Raw genomic sequence first — 14,788 nt, 5'->3', positions numbered from 1 at the left:
TTACTGAAAAATATATCCTAACACTTAATACTAATATAATATTTAACCTCAGTAATACACTTCTAATCCTTGAATGATTGCATTAGCATGTTTTTTCTTTTTTCCTGAAACTAGCATTTGTTAGTACCAGAATGGACAATTTAATAAAATGTCACATAAAAAGCTAAGATACCAAGACAACTGAGATACATGTCCTTGGTTTCCATCTCTAACTGATTCATCTTGAAATCACTGTCTTTCAGAGTCTTTCTTTCTTTTCTTTAAAAAAAAAAAAAAAAAGATAATATATAATCACCTAAACCACTGTATATCAGAGACACTTAATACAAATCAACTCTTCTCCCATCTGCCCTCATAATACATAATTACTGAGAAAAAATTTACTCCCTCCTCCCTACTCTTCCTAAATTTTTTAAAGTGGTCTTACCCTACACCTCTCCGCCATACGGACTCCCCCAGAAGCAAGGAAGCACAATCATGGCAAAGACATACTCAACAAGTAGTTTAAAAAGATGCTACGAGCATACACATTTCCCACTGCCAGAAAATTAACGGTATGGTTATGTACTCTAAATACAATGTTTAGGGGTGCCTGGGTGGCTCTGTTGGTCAAGCATCTGCCTTCCACTTAGGTCACAATCCCAGGGTCCTCGGATGGAGCCCCACATCTGGCTCTTGGCTCAGCAGGGAGCCTGCTTTTCCCCGTTCCAGCCACTCCCCCTGCTTGTACTCTCTGTCAAAGAAATAAATTAAAATCTTAAACAATAAATAAATACAATGTCTACAGATAAAGCATTTATATGAAACATTCTCTTCTTTGTCCTTTAACTCTGAGGGTGACCCTAAAACCTCCTCTCTACCACAAACAATGGAAAAACAACCTCATGCTAAACACCCTGAGCTCTATTAAGTCAGTGGCACAACAGACTCTTCCCACCTGCCAGGTGGTAAAACAGGTGTTAAGTCTAATCCATACTGGCCTACACTGAAGCTTCAAAAATTTAGACCACACTGCCTAATTTTACTCTTAAGATCTCCTTTTCCTCCGTGCCCAACTATAAATTTTTTCCTGTCTTTTGAGACACAGAAGCAATCTCTGAACCAACTCTGATTTCTCCACAGACCAAAAAGTTACAAAAGAATTCCTCTGCCAATTTACTGGGGAATTAGGAAGCAGTGTGACAAAGAGAAATATAAACTAAATTAATAAGGTAACTCTGGCAGTCAAACCAACACAATAACAACATCTACAATAAAAAACTTCTTAATCACTTTTCCCCTGCATGGGCCCTTCGGGTGAAGCTTGTGAAGCCTTTCTTAGAAAAGCATTTTAAAATTAGCAAAATAAAATACATTAACATTGCATAATTCCAATTATATTGGAATGCAATTATCGAAATATTAAAATCACACATTTATGACACAGTAATAGCTTAAACTTTAAATAAAAGTATTTACAAGTGGATCTAATGATTAAACTTCTAAGTAATGATGAGTTTATTTCTTGCTAACAGTAACAGACTATGAAAATATCTACAATTTCTATTGGTAGTACTACTAATACTACCAGTTCCCCAAATTAATAACGGAAGAAAACATGTTAAAAAGATACAACTTTTTTCCCTATCCAAGTTCACAGACGCAGGCTTAAAACCTCTACTACACACAGAACTATATCGTATTTTCAGCTCAGTGTTAATACTGAATTTAATAGCAATATTAATGCACCTGTAGCTACATAATGCCATGTCATTCCCAAAGTGAAGCAAAAAGGGCAAAAAAATTTTAGCTCCATTATGCAAACGAAGGGCAAAACCAAGGAGAAGGCTCGTGAATGAAGAAAGTATCCGTAGAATACTCGCTCTTCAGCCACTTTTACATCTATGACCTAATCTTCGTAATAACTACTCTCTTCCCTCTGCCCAAGATAGGTAGACACCACAATCCCTCATTCTTTTAAAGATTCAGATAAGTGACTTGCCCAAAATAATAAAGCTAGTTAGCCATCAGAGGGCCTTTTAAACCCTAGTCCTGGGGCTCTTCTGGCTTTCCTATTCTGCCTTTTTTCTGACCTCATTCTAGCTAAACTCACCTCAAACGATTTTAAGAGCTTTTCAAAAAGTTAAAGCTCATTCTACTGGTATAATCACCTCTGTAAATGGGTTTCCTGTAAGGGTGATATGCAGTTCCAAATAAGGTATTAAGTACTTGCTTATGTAGAAAGTGATTTTTGTTCAAAGATATTTTTAAGGAAATGAAATATTCAATATTTTTGAGCAATTTTTACATGCTACTGAAAATGCAAAGCAAATTTCTAAAACTTAAAATATAAAGCAGAATTGCAGTATTAAAAACAAAAGCTTCAGGGCGCCTGGGTGGCTCAGTGGGTTAAAGCCTCTGCCTTCAGCTCAGGTCAAGGTCTCAGGGTCCTGGGATTGCCCTCCCCCGATCGGGCTCTCTGCTCAGCAGGAAGCCTGCTTCCTCCTCTCTCTCTGCCTGCCTCTCTGCCTACCTGTGATCTCTCTCTCCGTCAAATAAATAAATAAAATCTTAAAAAAAAAAAAAAAGCTTCACACTGAATTCAGATTCTCTTCTAAAAGAAATCTGTAAATTCAAAGGAACACCTTATCTATACTGTTCCCAAGGTGGGTAGAAAAACAATACATTACCATTTGCATTGATAAATTTTAAACGCTAAAAGCTAAGAAAGCTAAATCCAGTCCAAGTACTTCATTTAACACTTATGAAAACACCAAAAACTAATATAGTAAGTCTTTAAAGATGTAAAAACAGATTCATGTAAGTCACCTTTGCAGAAGGAAAGAAGCAAAGTTCCAAAATGATCTGAATTCTCACATGTAATTCTATGCTTTATAAGTTTCCAAACACCGGACTTTAAATCAGCTTATTTTCAAGACGGAATAAAGTAATTATATTTCTTAAATATCTCTTAAATTGGGCAAAACTCTCTCATGCAGTCAATAAGGATATATGGCAGTTCTATCATTAAGCTTCTAATTTTCAAGATATTCAAATCACCCTTTTAGAAACTGGAATGCTACCTGGCTCACAGTAGGGCCTCAGAAGTTCATTGGTGATTTTGCTGAATTAAGTTTACATATAATATTCAATTGTTTTTTGCTGTTGATTATTGTCAAGGGCAATATTTTCCTCTCATTTTCGCTATAAGATGACCAAACAATATTAATAACCAACACACACTACAAGAGGCAGCAAACATGAACACGGGGGGAGAAAAAAACTCCTCCCAGCTAGGTCTCCCAAGTTCAGGACTCTATCATCTCTATTCAAGACTCTTATCAAATTAAAGGCCAGATAATTTGACACTTTTAATGGTAACTAAAATTATCATGCTGGTTGTTGATTAGATGAAGGTAACAAGCTCTTCCGGTAAACATACACCAACTTTGCCAAATAACCAAACTCAAATTTTATAGTTTCTCTAAGTCTAAAGTCTACAAATGTCTTAAATATCAGGAGTCCTGATGATGGCTAACAAAGTTTAATCTGCCCCACACACTCAGTAAAAGCCAAACGGTTCCAGATTCAATTAAGCATGGCTGACATTTCCTGTACCCCCATTCTCCCTTTTATCTGTTGCACTCATGTGCCCGCCTCACTCCATACACGAGCCAGGACTTTTCGTTATAAACAACACCTACTCAACTTATTGAAAGTTATTAGTTAATGTATACAAATAATGGGAAAATTTTAAAAATAAAGTAGGAAATAATACTCAAATCTCACATCACAGAAGACTCTGCTTAGAACACTGATGCACTAAAAATTAACTCCCGTTCCTACATACAAGAGCATTTAGGCAGTTACCACACTTTATAGTACAGCACATCCATATTACCATTAGTGTGAAGTTCTCAATATCTTACTCCCCAAATACAAAGAGTATTTGGCACATTAGTATATATGTACCTTTGTTATCTGAAAGTCGGCAAACTTTTTCCCTAAAGGGCCAGGTAAAGGGGTACCTGGTGGCTCAGTCTCATAAGCATCTGCCTTCAGCTCAGCTGATGATCTCAGTTCTGGAATCAAGCCCCACATCAGGCTCCTTGCTCAATAGGGAACCTGCTTCTCCCTCTCCCTCTGCTGCTCCCCGTGCTGGTGCTCTCTCCCTGCTCTGTCTCACAAATAAATAAATAAATAAAATCTTTTTTAAAAGGGAGGGGCAAGTAAATAAACTTCTTAGGTTTTCCAAGGCCATATGGTCTCTACTGCAACGACTCTGCTGTTGTAGCATGAAAACAGCCATAGATAATATGTAAACAAACAAATGTGTTCAAATAAAACTTTATTTATAAAAATGGAACAGGCTGCATTTGGCTAACAGGCCAGTTTGTCAACCCCTGCCTTCGAAGTATTTTAGCAGAAATCAATGCTTTTCATTTCTTTTTTTTTTAAGATGTTATTTATTTGACAGAGATCACAAGTAGGCAGAGATTTTCATTTCTAAATTTATATAAATTTAGTACCCAAGAAGATAGGAACTCACATATTCATGCCAGATCATGTACAACAGATCAGTATTGGATGTGAGTTTGGGTGGGGGTAAGAAAGAATTCAAAACACTTGGTATATGGAAAACAATCTAGTAGGAGGAAAATCATAAGAAAGGGCAATCCCAAGGGGCGCCTGGGTGGCTCAGTGGGTTAAAACCTCTGCCTTAGGCTCAGGTCATGATCTCAGGGTCCTGGGATCAAGCCCCCCCATCGCATCGGGCTCTCTACTCAGCAGGGAGCCTGCTTTCTCCTCTCTCTCTGCCTGCCTCTCTGCCTACTTGTGATCTATCAAATAAATAATTAAAATTTAAAAAAAAAGAAAGAAAGAAAGGGCAGTCCCATTACCCTTACCAGGGACTAGTTAGGTATGGAATATATCTCAACCCCAGCCTATGCGACTAAGAAGACATCTGTTGGGGGGCTTCTGGGAAGGAGAGTCCTTCTCACTCCTCTGAGCACTGCAGTATGGATGGCATGTGAGTCCTGCTGAGCCAGATTGTAACAAGAGGAAATGGTCTTACTATAAAGGTAATGGGGAAGACCACAGAGCAGAGTACTGTAAAGAGGAGTCCTTGATGTCATTACTGAGCTATTCTTGAGCCTCCAGGCTTTATTATATAAGATCATACATTTCCTCAGTATTTAAGCCAGGTTGAGAATTTTCTATTATTGAGGCCAAAGTATCTTACGTGACAGAAGTCCTTGAAAAAAGATGGCTCACTTCACAGTTTCATTGCAGCCAGTCTTTTTTTTTTTTTTTTTTTTTGACAGAGAGAGAGGTCCCAAGTAGGCAGAGAGGTAGGCAGAGAGAGAGGGAGAAACAGGCTCCCCACTGAGCAGAGAGCCCGATGCAGAGATCCCAGGACCCTGAGATCATGACCTGAGCCAAAGGCAGAGGCTTAAACCACTGAGCCACCTAGGTGCCCCATTGCAGCCAGTCTTATTTAACTTCAACTTTCCACAAAATAAAGACATATTTAAGGTCCGGAAAGCCCACAGAGACTAGCTACAACTCAGAAAAAACTATCTGTTACACTTACATATACTAAAATTTTGTAAGTTTACAAATTCTATAATCATGGCGGGAAACAAAACACTGCGCTACCTCCTTCTTTGATACTCTACCTACCACATTCCTTCAACAAGGTTTTTTTCCTCTGAGTCAGTGGTTGGCAAACTTTTTCCGTAAAGGGCCAGAGGATGAAATCTTTAGGTTTTGCAAAATATATGGCCTCTGACATTACAGCTCACAAAAGCAGTCATATATAATATGTAACCAAATGGGATTTCTGTGTTCCAATAAAACTTCATTTACAAAATCAGGAAAGCAGGCCAGATGTGGCCTGCCAACTAGTTCGTTGACCTCTCCTCTAAAGGACTAACAGCAAAGACAGTATCTTTCTCAAACAAATCAACTTGACTAAAACTCAAAAACAGTTTATTTCAAATGTATATTAATTAGGTAGAAAAGTAACCCAGCATGCCTTGAGCATTCTACTCAAATACATTAGAGTGCTTGATGTAAAAAAAAAAAAAAAAAAGTCATTACCTTACTGTAAATATAACATCTGCAAGATGCAATTTAGAATTCTGTTATAGAGTCATACATATTACAACAGAAAAAACAATACAAAACATGCATATGCAAATTTATAACATCTACCTATTGAATAAAACTAAGTATTTTAAATTAGTAAACCTGCAAGTATTTCTCTCCTGGTTATCCGAAGAAAAAAACTATACAACTCATAACCTGACCAAACCCTTCTTTTCCAGGAAGCTGAAGCTAGAGTTCAGTATTAAATGGAACGAGGAAAGAAGTAAATCCTATGGACTGTATTTCCTTTCCAAACAGTTCCAATACAAAGACACATATTTTTAAAAAAGACACCACTTTCCACTACCAATCATATGCCATACTCTAGGGAGAAAACAAAAAATGAACTTCACCTTCAATCATTGAGCAAGAAAATTTGCACAAGCACGTAAACACACTTTGAGATTATAGGAAATCCCATTGTGTGATTTCATTCAACTGATAAGAATCTGAGAAATATTAATGTTTAACACAGTAACAAACAAATACCCTTTCAAAGTTTGTTACAAAATAACCTTGTTTTTATAGACTTTAAAAATCACAAATATGAGATAAAAAGTATAGGTTCATCCTTGCCCAAGTATTGTCATTTTCCGTACAGAAGGAGGTGCTAATATCAATTAACCACTTACGAAAAACACGATGGAAGACAGGTTGGGTGGGGGGGAGTTCTGGGGAGTGAAGAGACTTTATTTTCCCTTTCCATCTTTCCAGATTTTTAAAGTTTGTCATAAAGTGTATTACTTTTATAGTCTTTAAAAATGGTTTAATATTTATGTTCAACAGAAATTAAAATAAAGAAATACACCAAGAACTAAAATAAGTAAGAAAAGCAGGATTCTGTGAAAGAGGCTAGAAACTAAGGAACTCTGGTCAGACTGAGGAGGCGCAACGCATCGAAGACAGGGTGACTTCCTTGAGTTCCCAGATTCACAGAAGTAGCATAAAATTATGTTAGTTTTGGGTGCCTGGGTGGCTCAGTGGTTTAAGCTGCTGCCTTCGGCTCAGGTCATGATCTCAGGGTCCTGGACCGAGTCCCATGTCTGGCTCTCTGCTCTGCAGGGAGCCTGCTTCCCTCTCACTCTCTCTGCCTGCCTCTCTGCCTACTTGTGATCTCTCTCTGTCAAATAAATAAATAAAATCTTTAAAAAAAAAATTATGTTAGTTTTACCCTATCAGGTATGCTCCACTGGCACAACTCAGTCTCTCAGTCTTCACAAGCTTCACAGGACACATTTTTTTTAGGCTTTGGTCTTTGGGAAACATTGGTTAAAATCTACCATTTTTAAATGGCCTAAGTTAAAATGCATTAAATTAAAAATGGATGGGAAAAGTAAGACTCCCACCGTCACTCCACATTGGAGACTCTAATTAGACTCTACACAGATTATATTAAAAGATTAAGAACTGAAATTAAAATAAAAATATATAAAGACTTCATTTCAACAAACTGCCAAAGATAAAAATGAATAAAATCCAATTCTGCTCTTCGCGATGGTAAAGCAATCAACAAGAAACAACCCTCGCTCCCCTCCCTGAGACTACGGACAGTGAGAGAAGAGCAAAGTCTGTCATCTCTTACCACCAAAGGAAAAAGAATAATCAGTTTAAGTTCCAGTTAAGTAATGACAATGTCTAAAACAAAGGATAGACTCAACATACTTTACCTGCACCAAAATTATCTTTCTCTACAAATATTTCTGAGTCTCTCCTACACACTATTCCATGTGCAGGGCTACAGGCGTGAACAAAACAATTATAATCCTCAAGAGCAAGAATTTAACATTTCTAAATGCCATAATCAAATTTTGCCTCATTGAAATAAAACCGTAAAGAACTGCAATGCGTATCTATTCATTCCTTAATAATAATATATCAACTGCTTGTTAAATTCCATTCTACATAAAAAAGTGATTAAGCAAAGAAATAAAGTCAGTACAATCCTTTTTTAAAGCATTATTATTAACTTCAAAAGGAGTGTTCTACGCTTTATCATTTGTCACATTTCTATCATACTAGTCTCTGAAAGATAAAACACTGAGAGCAGTGGAGTTCTGAAAATTAAAAAAAAAAGTGCAATCCTGAATATTAATCTCTTCTCAAATCTAATAATGCTGTTTTGGCCAATGGATTAGGCCATTATTTATTTACCCAGCCAAATGAACGGGGCAATTGTTCATTCAGAGCTCCGTCTGAAATATCAAAGAGTATTTAGTGTTCTAAAAAATGTATGCTTCGTAAACAATAGATTGCAATGTGGATGTGCAAGTACTCCTGTATCAAATAAGCCCTTATTATCGTCGACTTGTACATTTGCATCATGCCAGCCTTAGCGCCACAGGACTGATTAAAACGTCCTCTACACATTCTCAACTCTATTTTTAAATTTATCTCTGGTGAAACTGACTTCACATTTCCAATCTCATTAATCACCACCACTCCTTAAGGGGGGGGGGGGGGCAGGGGAAATAACCAAATATTGGGAACGGCTGAAGAGTCCTGCCCTACCTGTATAGGAAGTGATGCGCTTCACTGAAACTGAAATAACGGAGCGCCCCGCTTTCGGAGCGAGCCCGGAAATGAAGTTGAGAAGCCTTCCCGGGAGGGGGGGACCGTAAGGTCCTCAACTTGGGTGGTGGGGTCTGAGACAGCAAGCCGGGCTGCCCGCAGGGCCGGGCACGGTTCCGCGGCTCCAAGGCCGCTGCAGCCCCAGCCCCAGCCCCAGCCGCAGGTAGAGCGGGCGGGCGGGCCGGCCGGGAGCCGCGGGCCTGCGCTCGCGGGTGCGGGTGCCGGCAGCGGCTCCGCGCCCCAAACCCCGGAATGCAACATCCCTCTTGCCACTACGGAGGACGCACGCTCTCTAGTAATTCAACACCCTTACTTTCAAACTGGAGGCCGGGGGGGGGGGGGGGGGGCGGTGGGTTGGGGAAGAAGTTCTAATAAATCCCCCCTCCCCTACACTGCAAAATGTAATTCTACCCGCGCCGGCTGGATTTTCAGAGTCCCCTGAAGGGACCGGCCAGGCCGCGCTGGGGCCGCGCCCAGGCGGCGGGAAGCCGCGGCTCCCGCGGGGCTGGGGGGTCCAGGGCCCACCCCGAGGGCGGCCCGCGCGCCCGAGCGGAGCAGAATCGCGCGGCTGCTGCTTCGGGCCGCGCCCCGCCGCTCTCGCCGGCCCCGGGGTTCGGCCTGGCCGGGCGGGCCGTTACAGCGGCGGCGCCGCGGCCCGCGGAGCGCGAACAGAGAGACGAGCGAGGCCCTCGCGGCGCGGCCGCCGGGCAGCGCGGACCCCGCAACTTCTCGCCGCCACCTCAGCGTCTCCGGCGCCGCCTGGGGAACGGGGTGGGGGAAGGGAGGGCGCCGGCGGCTTACCCTGAGAGCGAGCGGCTCCTTCCCGCCCCGAGCACGGCTGGGGCGCAGCGCGGCGGCGCCGGGCGTCGCGGCGGCGGCAGGGAGGGAGAGGCGGCGGTGGGAAGCGCTGGGCCGCCGGAGACGAGAGGCGCCGCCACCGCCGCAGACAGCTCCGCAATATGGCCGCCCGGCGGCTCCTCGGGGGGAAAGGCGGGGCTGCCCCGCGCCCCCCGCCTCCCCCTGCCGGCCGGCCGGCCTCGCGCCGCGGCCTGAGCGCCAACGCCGCCGCCGCCGCCGCCGCCACCGCCGCCGCCGCCGTGAGGGCCGCCCGCGCCCCGCCCCCCGCGCTCGCTCCGGACCGCGGCACGCCGCGTCGCGGGGGGTCGCGGAGCTGGGTGGGGACGCGCGAGGGTGGCCCTCCTGCAGGGCGCCCGGCGGGAAGCCCTTCCTGGCGGGACTGGGCTGGAGGGACGCGGGCTGTGAGGGCGCCCGCCGCTCCCCCCGCCCCAGAGTGGAAACTTGAAACTCCCGCTGGTGCCAGAAAACTCGCCCAGGGCGTTTCCACCGCCCCCGAGGAGGGACTCCCCTTCCCGGAGGGGATCCAGAACCGATCCGGGTGTTACTTGGCCGCTCAGCTGGAGAATCCTGGACCAGGAGACAGAAACCGGCCTGTCTTAGAGAAATTTATGTTGGCCACAGAGGACGTTTAAATGATTGTGGCAGTTTTTACCCAACTAGGAAAACTTGCTTTTTCGGAAAACTCCACCAAAACCTCGATGGTTATGTCCCCAGTCGCAAGTGCAGATTTTTATCCTTTAGACAAGGATATTTGATCATTTTTTATGACCACCGACATTTTTGGGGGGCAGTTGTAAGGAGTTGACCAGGAAGGAAAAGTTGGAAGTGGGGCCCCCAAAGAGCAGCCGAACCTAAATTATCCTAGAATTAGAGGTCAGGCAGTCGGTCCTAGCCTAACCCCAGGCCGCTCTCTGTAGTCAGCGGCTGGGACTAGACAGACTCTTCCCAGTCCCTGTTCTCCTGGGATTCAAAGAGCAGCACCTGCTAGGAGTCAACACGAAGGTAGTGCACAAAACCAGATCGGTCCAGCTTGCCCCGTCTGCAGTCTTCCTGTCGTTTACCTTTTATGAACAAACTTGAGATTCAAATAACAAAATCTCAAGAGTGTACTTAACTTTTATAGAACAAATAATTCATATCCTTCCTGCGTTAGCATTTGTCTTCCCTGAGACGGTAGCGTTTCCAGGAACTCTCTCACCAGATTACTTTCACTAAGCTCCATCCGAGCTTCAGTGAGTCTCTCCCACTGCCCTCTGCGACCTCTCTGAACAATTAAAAACCCCTTGAGTTAAACTCCAAGGTCTTTAGATGACAAATTCCTCAAGGATGGGAACCAGGTGTGTGCTTTTTCTTAACTAAAAGATGACTCCCTGACTCTATCCCCAGGGTGCAAGGATTAGCCAGGTAATTGTTCAGCTTTCCACATCAAGTTGCAAGCGCAAAGATAGTCAAAGTGTTATGTAAATTCCTGGAGAGTATACTAATCAAGCAAAAGTATGCAGCATACATACTTAGAAGTTGCTACACTTTTACATACTTTTGCAATAAAAACAAAGGATTCACTATCGTTTGTCACGTGCTAGGTACTAGAGCAACAGGCTTTTCATGTGAGCATCTCTTTTGATAATTACAACAACCCTGTGTTTGGGGTCAATATTAACATTGACCCTTTAAAAAAAAAAAAAAAAACCATCGAGGGGCGCCTGGATGGCTCAGTGGGTTAAAGCCTCTGCCTTTGGCTCTGGTCATGAGGTCCTGGGATCGAGCCCCGCATCCGGCTCTCTGCTCAGCAGGGAGCCTGCTTCCTCCTCTCTCTGCCTGCCTCTCTGCCTACTTGTGATCTGTCAAATAAATAAATAAAATCTTTAAAAAAAATAAAAAAAATTTAAAAAAACATCGAATAAAGAGCCTCAAAGGAGTTAAGTAATCTGTAACACAGCCAGGAAGTGGCAGAACAATGACCAAACCTAGTTATATTTGACTCCAGAGCCTTGATTTTATCCGAAACTCTGCAAACAGACCAGAAAATGTAACATTTCAGTTGGCTATCATATTAGTAAATATTTAAGTAAAAGATAACATTCAAGGGTGGTGAGATTAAAAAGGGTACTCTCAGACATTGTGAATGGGAGTGTAAACTGAAACAACCTATTTAGAAAGCAATTTGGCACAGTGATTCAACCTATAAAAATGTGCATCCTCTTGTAACCCATAATTCCATATCTGGAATTCTTCCTGAATGAAATCATCCGAAATAGAGCAAAAGCTTTATTCATAAACTGTAGATCACAATAGTATTTATAAGATGCAAAAATTAAACACAGAAACTTAGTGTCTTTTTGTTTGTTTTGGAAACGAAATATCTTAAAGGTAGCCATATATGCTCTGTAACATTTTAGGCAAGGACTTTAAATGTTTATGTGATATGTATCACATCATGCATAGTTTTTGTAGTGTTAGAGGGAGGGAACAAGTTACAAAACTATCCACGCATTATGATCACATGTATGTTTAAAAGAAACTAACAACAGAGAGGGGCCTGGGTGGCTCACTTGTTTGGGTGTCCAACTCTTGTTTTAGGCTCAGGTCATGATCTCCAGGTTTTTAGGCTCTGCTCTAGTGGGGAGTCTGCTTGAGACTCTGTCTCTGCCTCTGTCCCTGCCTCTCTCCCCACGCCCCGTGCCCACACACTCTCTCTCAAAAAGAAAGAAAGAAAGTACACACACACTCTCACTCTCTCTCTCTCTCTCAAAAAAAAAAAGTATGAGGTGTTAGGAAAACGAAAAAGATTGAAACCCAGGGTTGGCTGCATGGTCTTTTATGGGTGCTTTTTTTTTTTTTATTCTATTCTTCAGGATTGTTTTTTTCCCTTACTTTTACAGTATAAAAAAATCATTTAAGTTTAGTTTTACTACAGCGTGGATCATCAATGACACAGAAGCAGCAAAGCCACCGTTTCCTAAGTGCGAGGCTATCCTGTGAAAACTGTAATGAACTGACCCGGCAGAGCTTTATAGTCAGGGGTCAGTGTAACTGTCATCTACACACACCATTGTTTTGTTTTGTTCCTTACATCAAATATATGCATCTTTAATGAAATATGAGTGATTTAATTGAAAATTTCTTTTATCCCAACATTTCAGATTTCGAGGGGGAAAGTTCACATATTTGCTGAAACTACATTCTTTCAGAAAAACAATCTGATGATATTATGAGTAGTTACCAAAAAATTCATATAACCCCTACCTAATATGCATGAAAAAGACAGACCAGGGGCACCTGGGTAGTGCATTCAATTCTTGGTTTCAGCTCAGGTCATGATCTCAGAGTCCTGAGAGGCCCTCTCTCAAATAAATAAATAAATCTTAAAAAACAAAAACAAACAAACAAAAACACCAAAATCAATCTATTACTAACTCTTCTGTGCTACAATCTGATTGCACTCCACCATAACACACTAATTCTGGATTCTGGAATTCCAATGATAGGTACAAAGCATTTGTCCCACTAGCACATATAAAATTCCTTCTTGAAGAAAACTCCTTTTTGCAAGTGTGGTTTGTAAACGGAAGGTTTTCCCATCTAGAATAAACATTGAGTTCCGTGCCCCTTGGTAGTTTGAGTAAGACTAGTCTCCTGCCCTCTGAATTCTGTAATGAGAAAGGCAAACAAATAGTTGTGCCATATGAGCTGTAATAAAGATAGACACATCGCATCAAGTGAGACAGAAAAGAAGGGTGGTTCACTTTGCCTGGAGAAGAGAAAGTCCCTCAGAGGAAGGCGGAGGGTCGGGGGGCGTTGAACGGGTGAGTAGAGGGATCCGCAATCAACTTTGAAGACTGCGTAGCAAGATAGGGTTGATATTGAAATAAGGATGTTTATGACCAGAAAGGTAAGTTGAGATTTGCTTGGGAAGATCAAAATTTGCCCTTCATCCTTAAGGAAGTAGGAATCCATATAAGGTAGTAAGAAGGGGAATAATGGGTTCCCCTTTGTGTTAGTAAAGTAACAGGCAGCCACGTGGATGACTTGGAAGAGTGGTTCCGTGGCTCAGTGATCGGTAAGATCACCAGGGACACCTTAGTTTTGCTGTAAAAGTCCAGGCCAGAGAGGATGAAGGACTGACTGTGGGAGGTTTCGAAGATGAAGACTTGGAAATAGAATCTTTTTTTAAAAATTTTGGAGGGGCACCTGGGTGGCTCAGTGGGTTAAGCCTCTGCCTTGGGCTCAGGTCATGATCTCAGGGTCCTGGGATCGAGCTCCGTGTCAGGCTCTCTGCTCAGCAGAGGGCCTGTCTCCCCCTTTCTCTCTGCTTGCCTCTCTGCCTACTTGTGATCTCTCTCTCTCTGTCAAATAAATAAATAAAATCTTTAAAAAAATTTTTTGGAGATAGGCTTCAAGGAGTAAGAGAAAAGAATATGTGAAAATGATGTCAGGGTTTCCAATGGGTACCATTAAAATAAATAGGAAGTATAAAGAAGTAGAAGGGAGCAGTCAAGATAATTAGGCAAGTTACAGAGATGCTGATTTGAAGTCTCTATGGGTAATCTAGGAGCAAGCGTATATTCAGTAACTGGAAATCAGAGCTATAGCAAATGAGACATCCAATAAATTCTCACTGAATAAATGAACATCAGTAACATCTTTAAAACGGGTCTTTTATTTCCAGCTGTGTCTTCAGAAAATACAGTTTTGTTCAAATCAAGGATTTGAATATTAAATATTGGATATTAAGTTAATCTAAGCATCATTATATACTAATGTGTTTTTCCATTAAAAATTTATTCACTTTTTTTTAAAAGCTATAAAGATGTAAAATCACAAAAGAGACTTTTCTATTATGAACTGTGATATTTCATACCTGATTCCCACTATCTTGCATATTTAAGTACATATTCACAGTGTGCTCAATATAATGCCCCTCAGTAAAAAGAGACAAAGTAAATAAAACTATCTTATCATCTGCTTTGTATGCCTAGTAGGCCATACAAATTTAATTGCTGATATAAGCTATAAAATTTCAGTACAGTCAACAGAGGTTTGATGGGTAACGTACCGAAAGGAAGACTCAGGAAACCGCAGGTCTGCTCCTGCCCTTATTCTCTATCAAAGATCAAATTATGTAAGTACATAATTCATAATGTGTTTGCAGATATGACCATATTAATCTTCAATGATGACAAGGTAAAAGTTGTTACTTAATTCTTTCTGCTTGTATAATAGAAAAGCC

The 14,788-nt window shown here is 41.7% G+C and overlaps 1 protein-coding gene across 2 annotated transcripts in view; it reads right to left on the bottom strand.

Moving 5' to 3' along the window:
- The window catches only part of RDX (radixin), a 93,951-nt gene extending 84,290 nt beyond the window's left edge, over positions 1 to 9,661 (bottom strand). Inside the window, exon 1 of one of the 2 annotated variants that reach the window (XR_006820001.1) lies at positions 9,502 to 9,658. The gene's annotated coding sequence lies outside the window, so the exon portion shown is untranslated. Of the gene's footprint in view, positions 1 to 9,501 lie in introns of both variants that reach the window. The other variant, XM_046016101.1, reaches the window with a different exon arrangement.
- Positions 9,662 to 14,788: the final 5,127 nt, after the last annotated feature.

The sequence above is a fragment of the Meles meles genome, chromosome 8 (assembly GCF_922984935.1).
Source record: "Meles meles chromosome 8, mMelMel3.1 paternal haplotype, whole genome shotgun sequence".
In the NCBI taxonomy this organism is placed as follows: Eukaryota; Metazoa; Chordata; class Mammalia; order Carnivora; family Mustelidae; genus Meles; species Meles meles.
The sequence above is the reverse complement of the archived record's forward strand: the minus strand, read 5'-3'. Positions and strand labels throughout refer to the sequence as shown.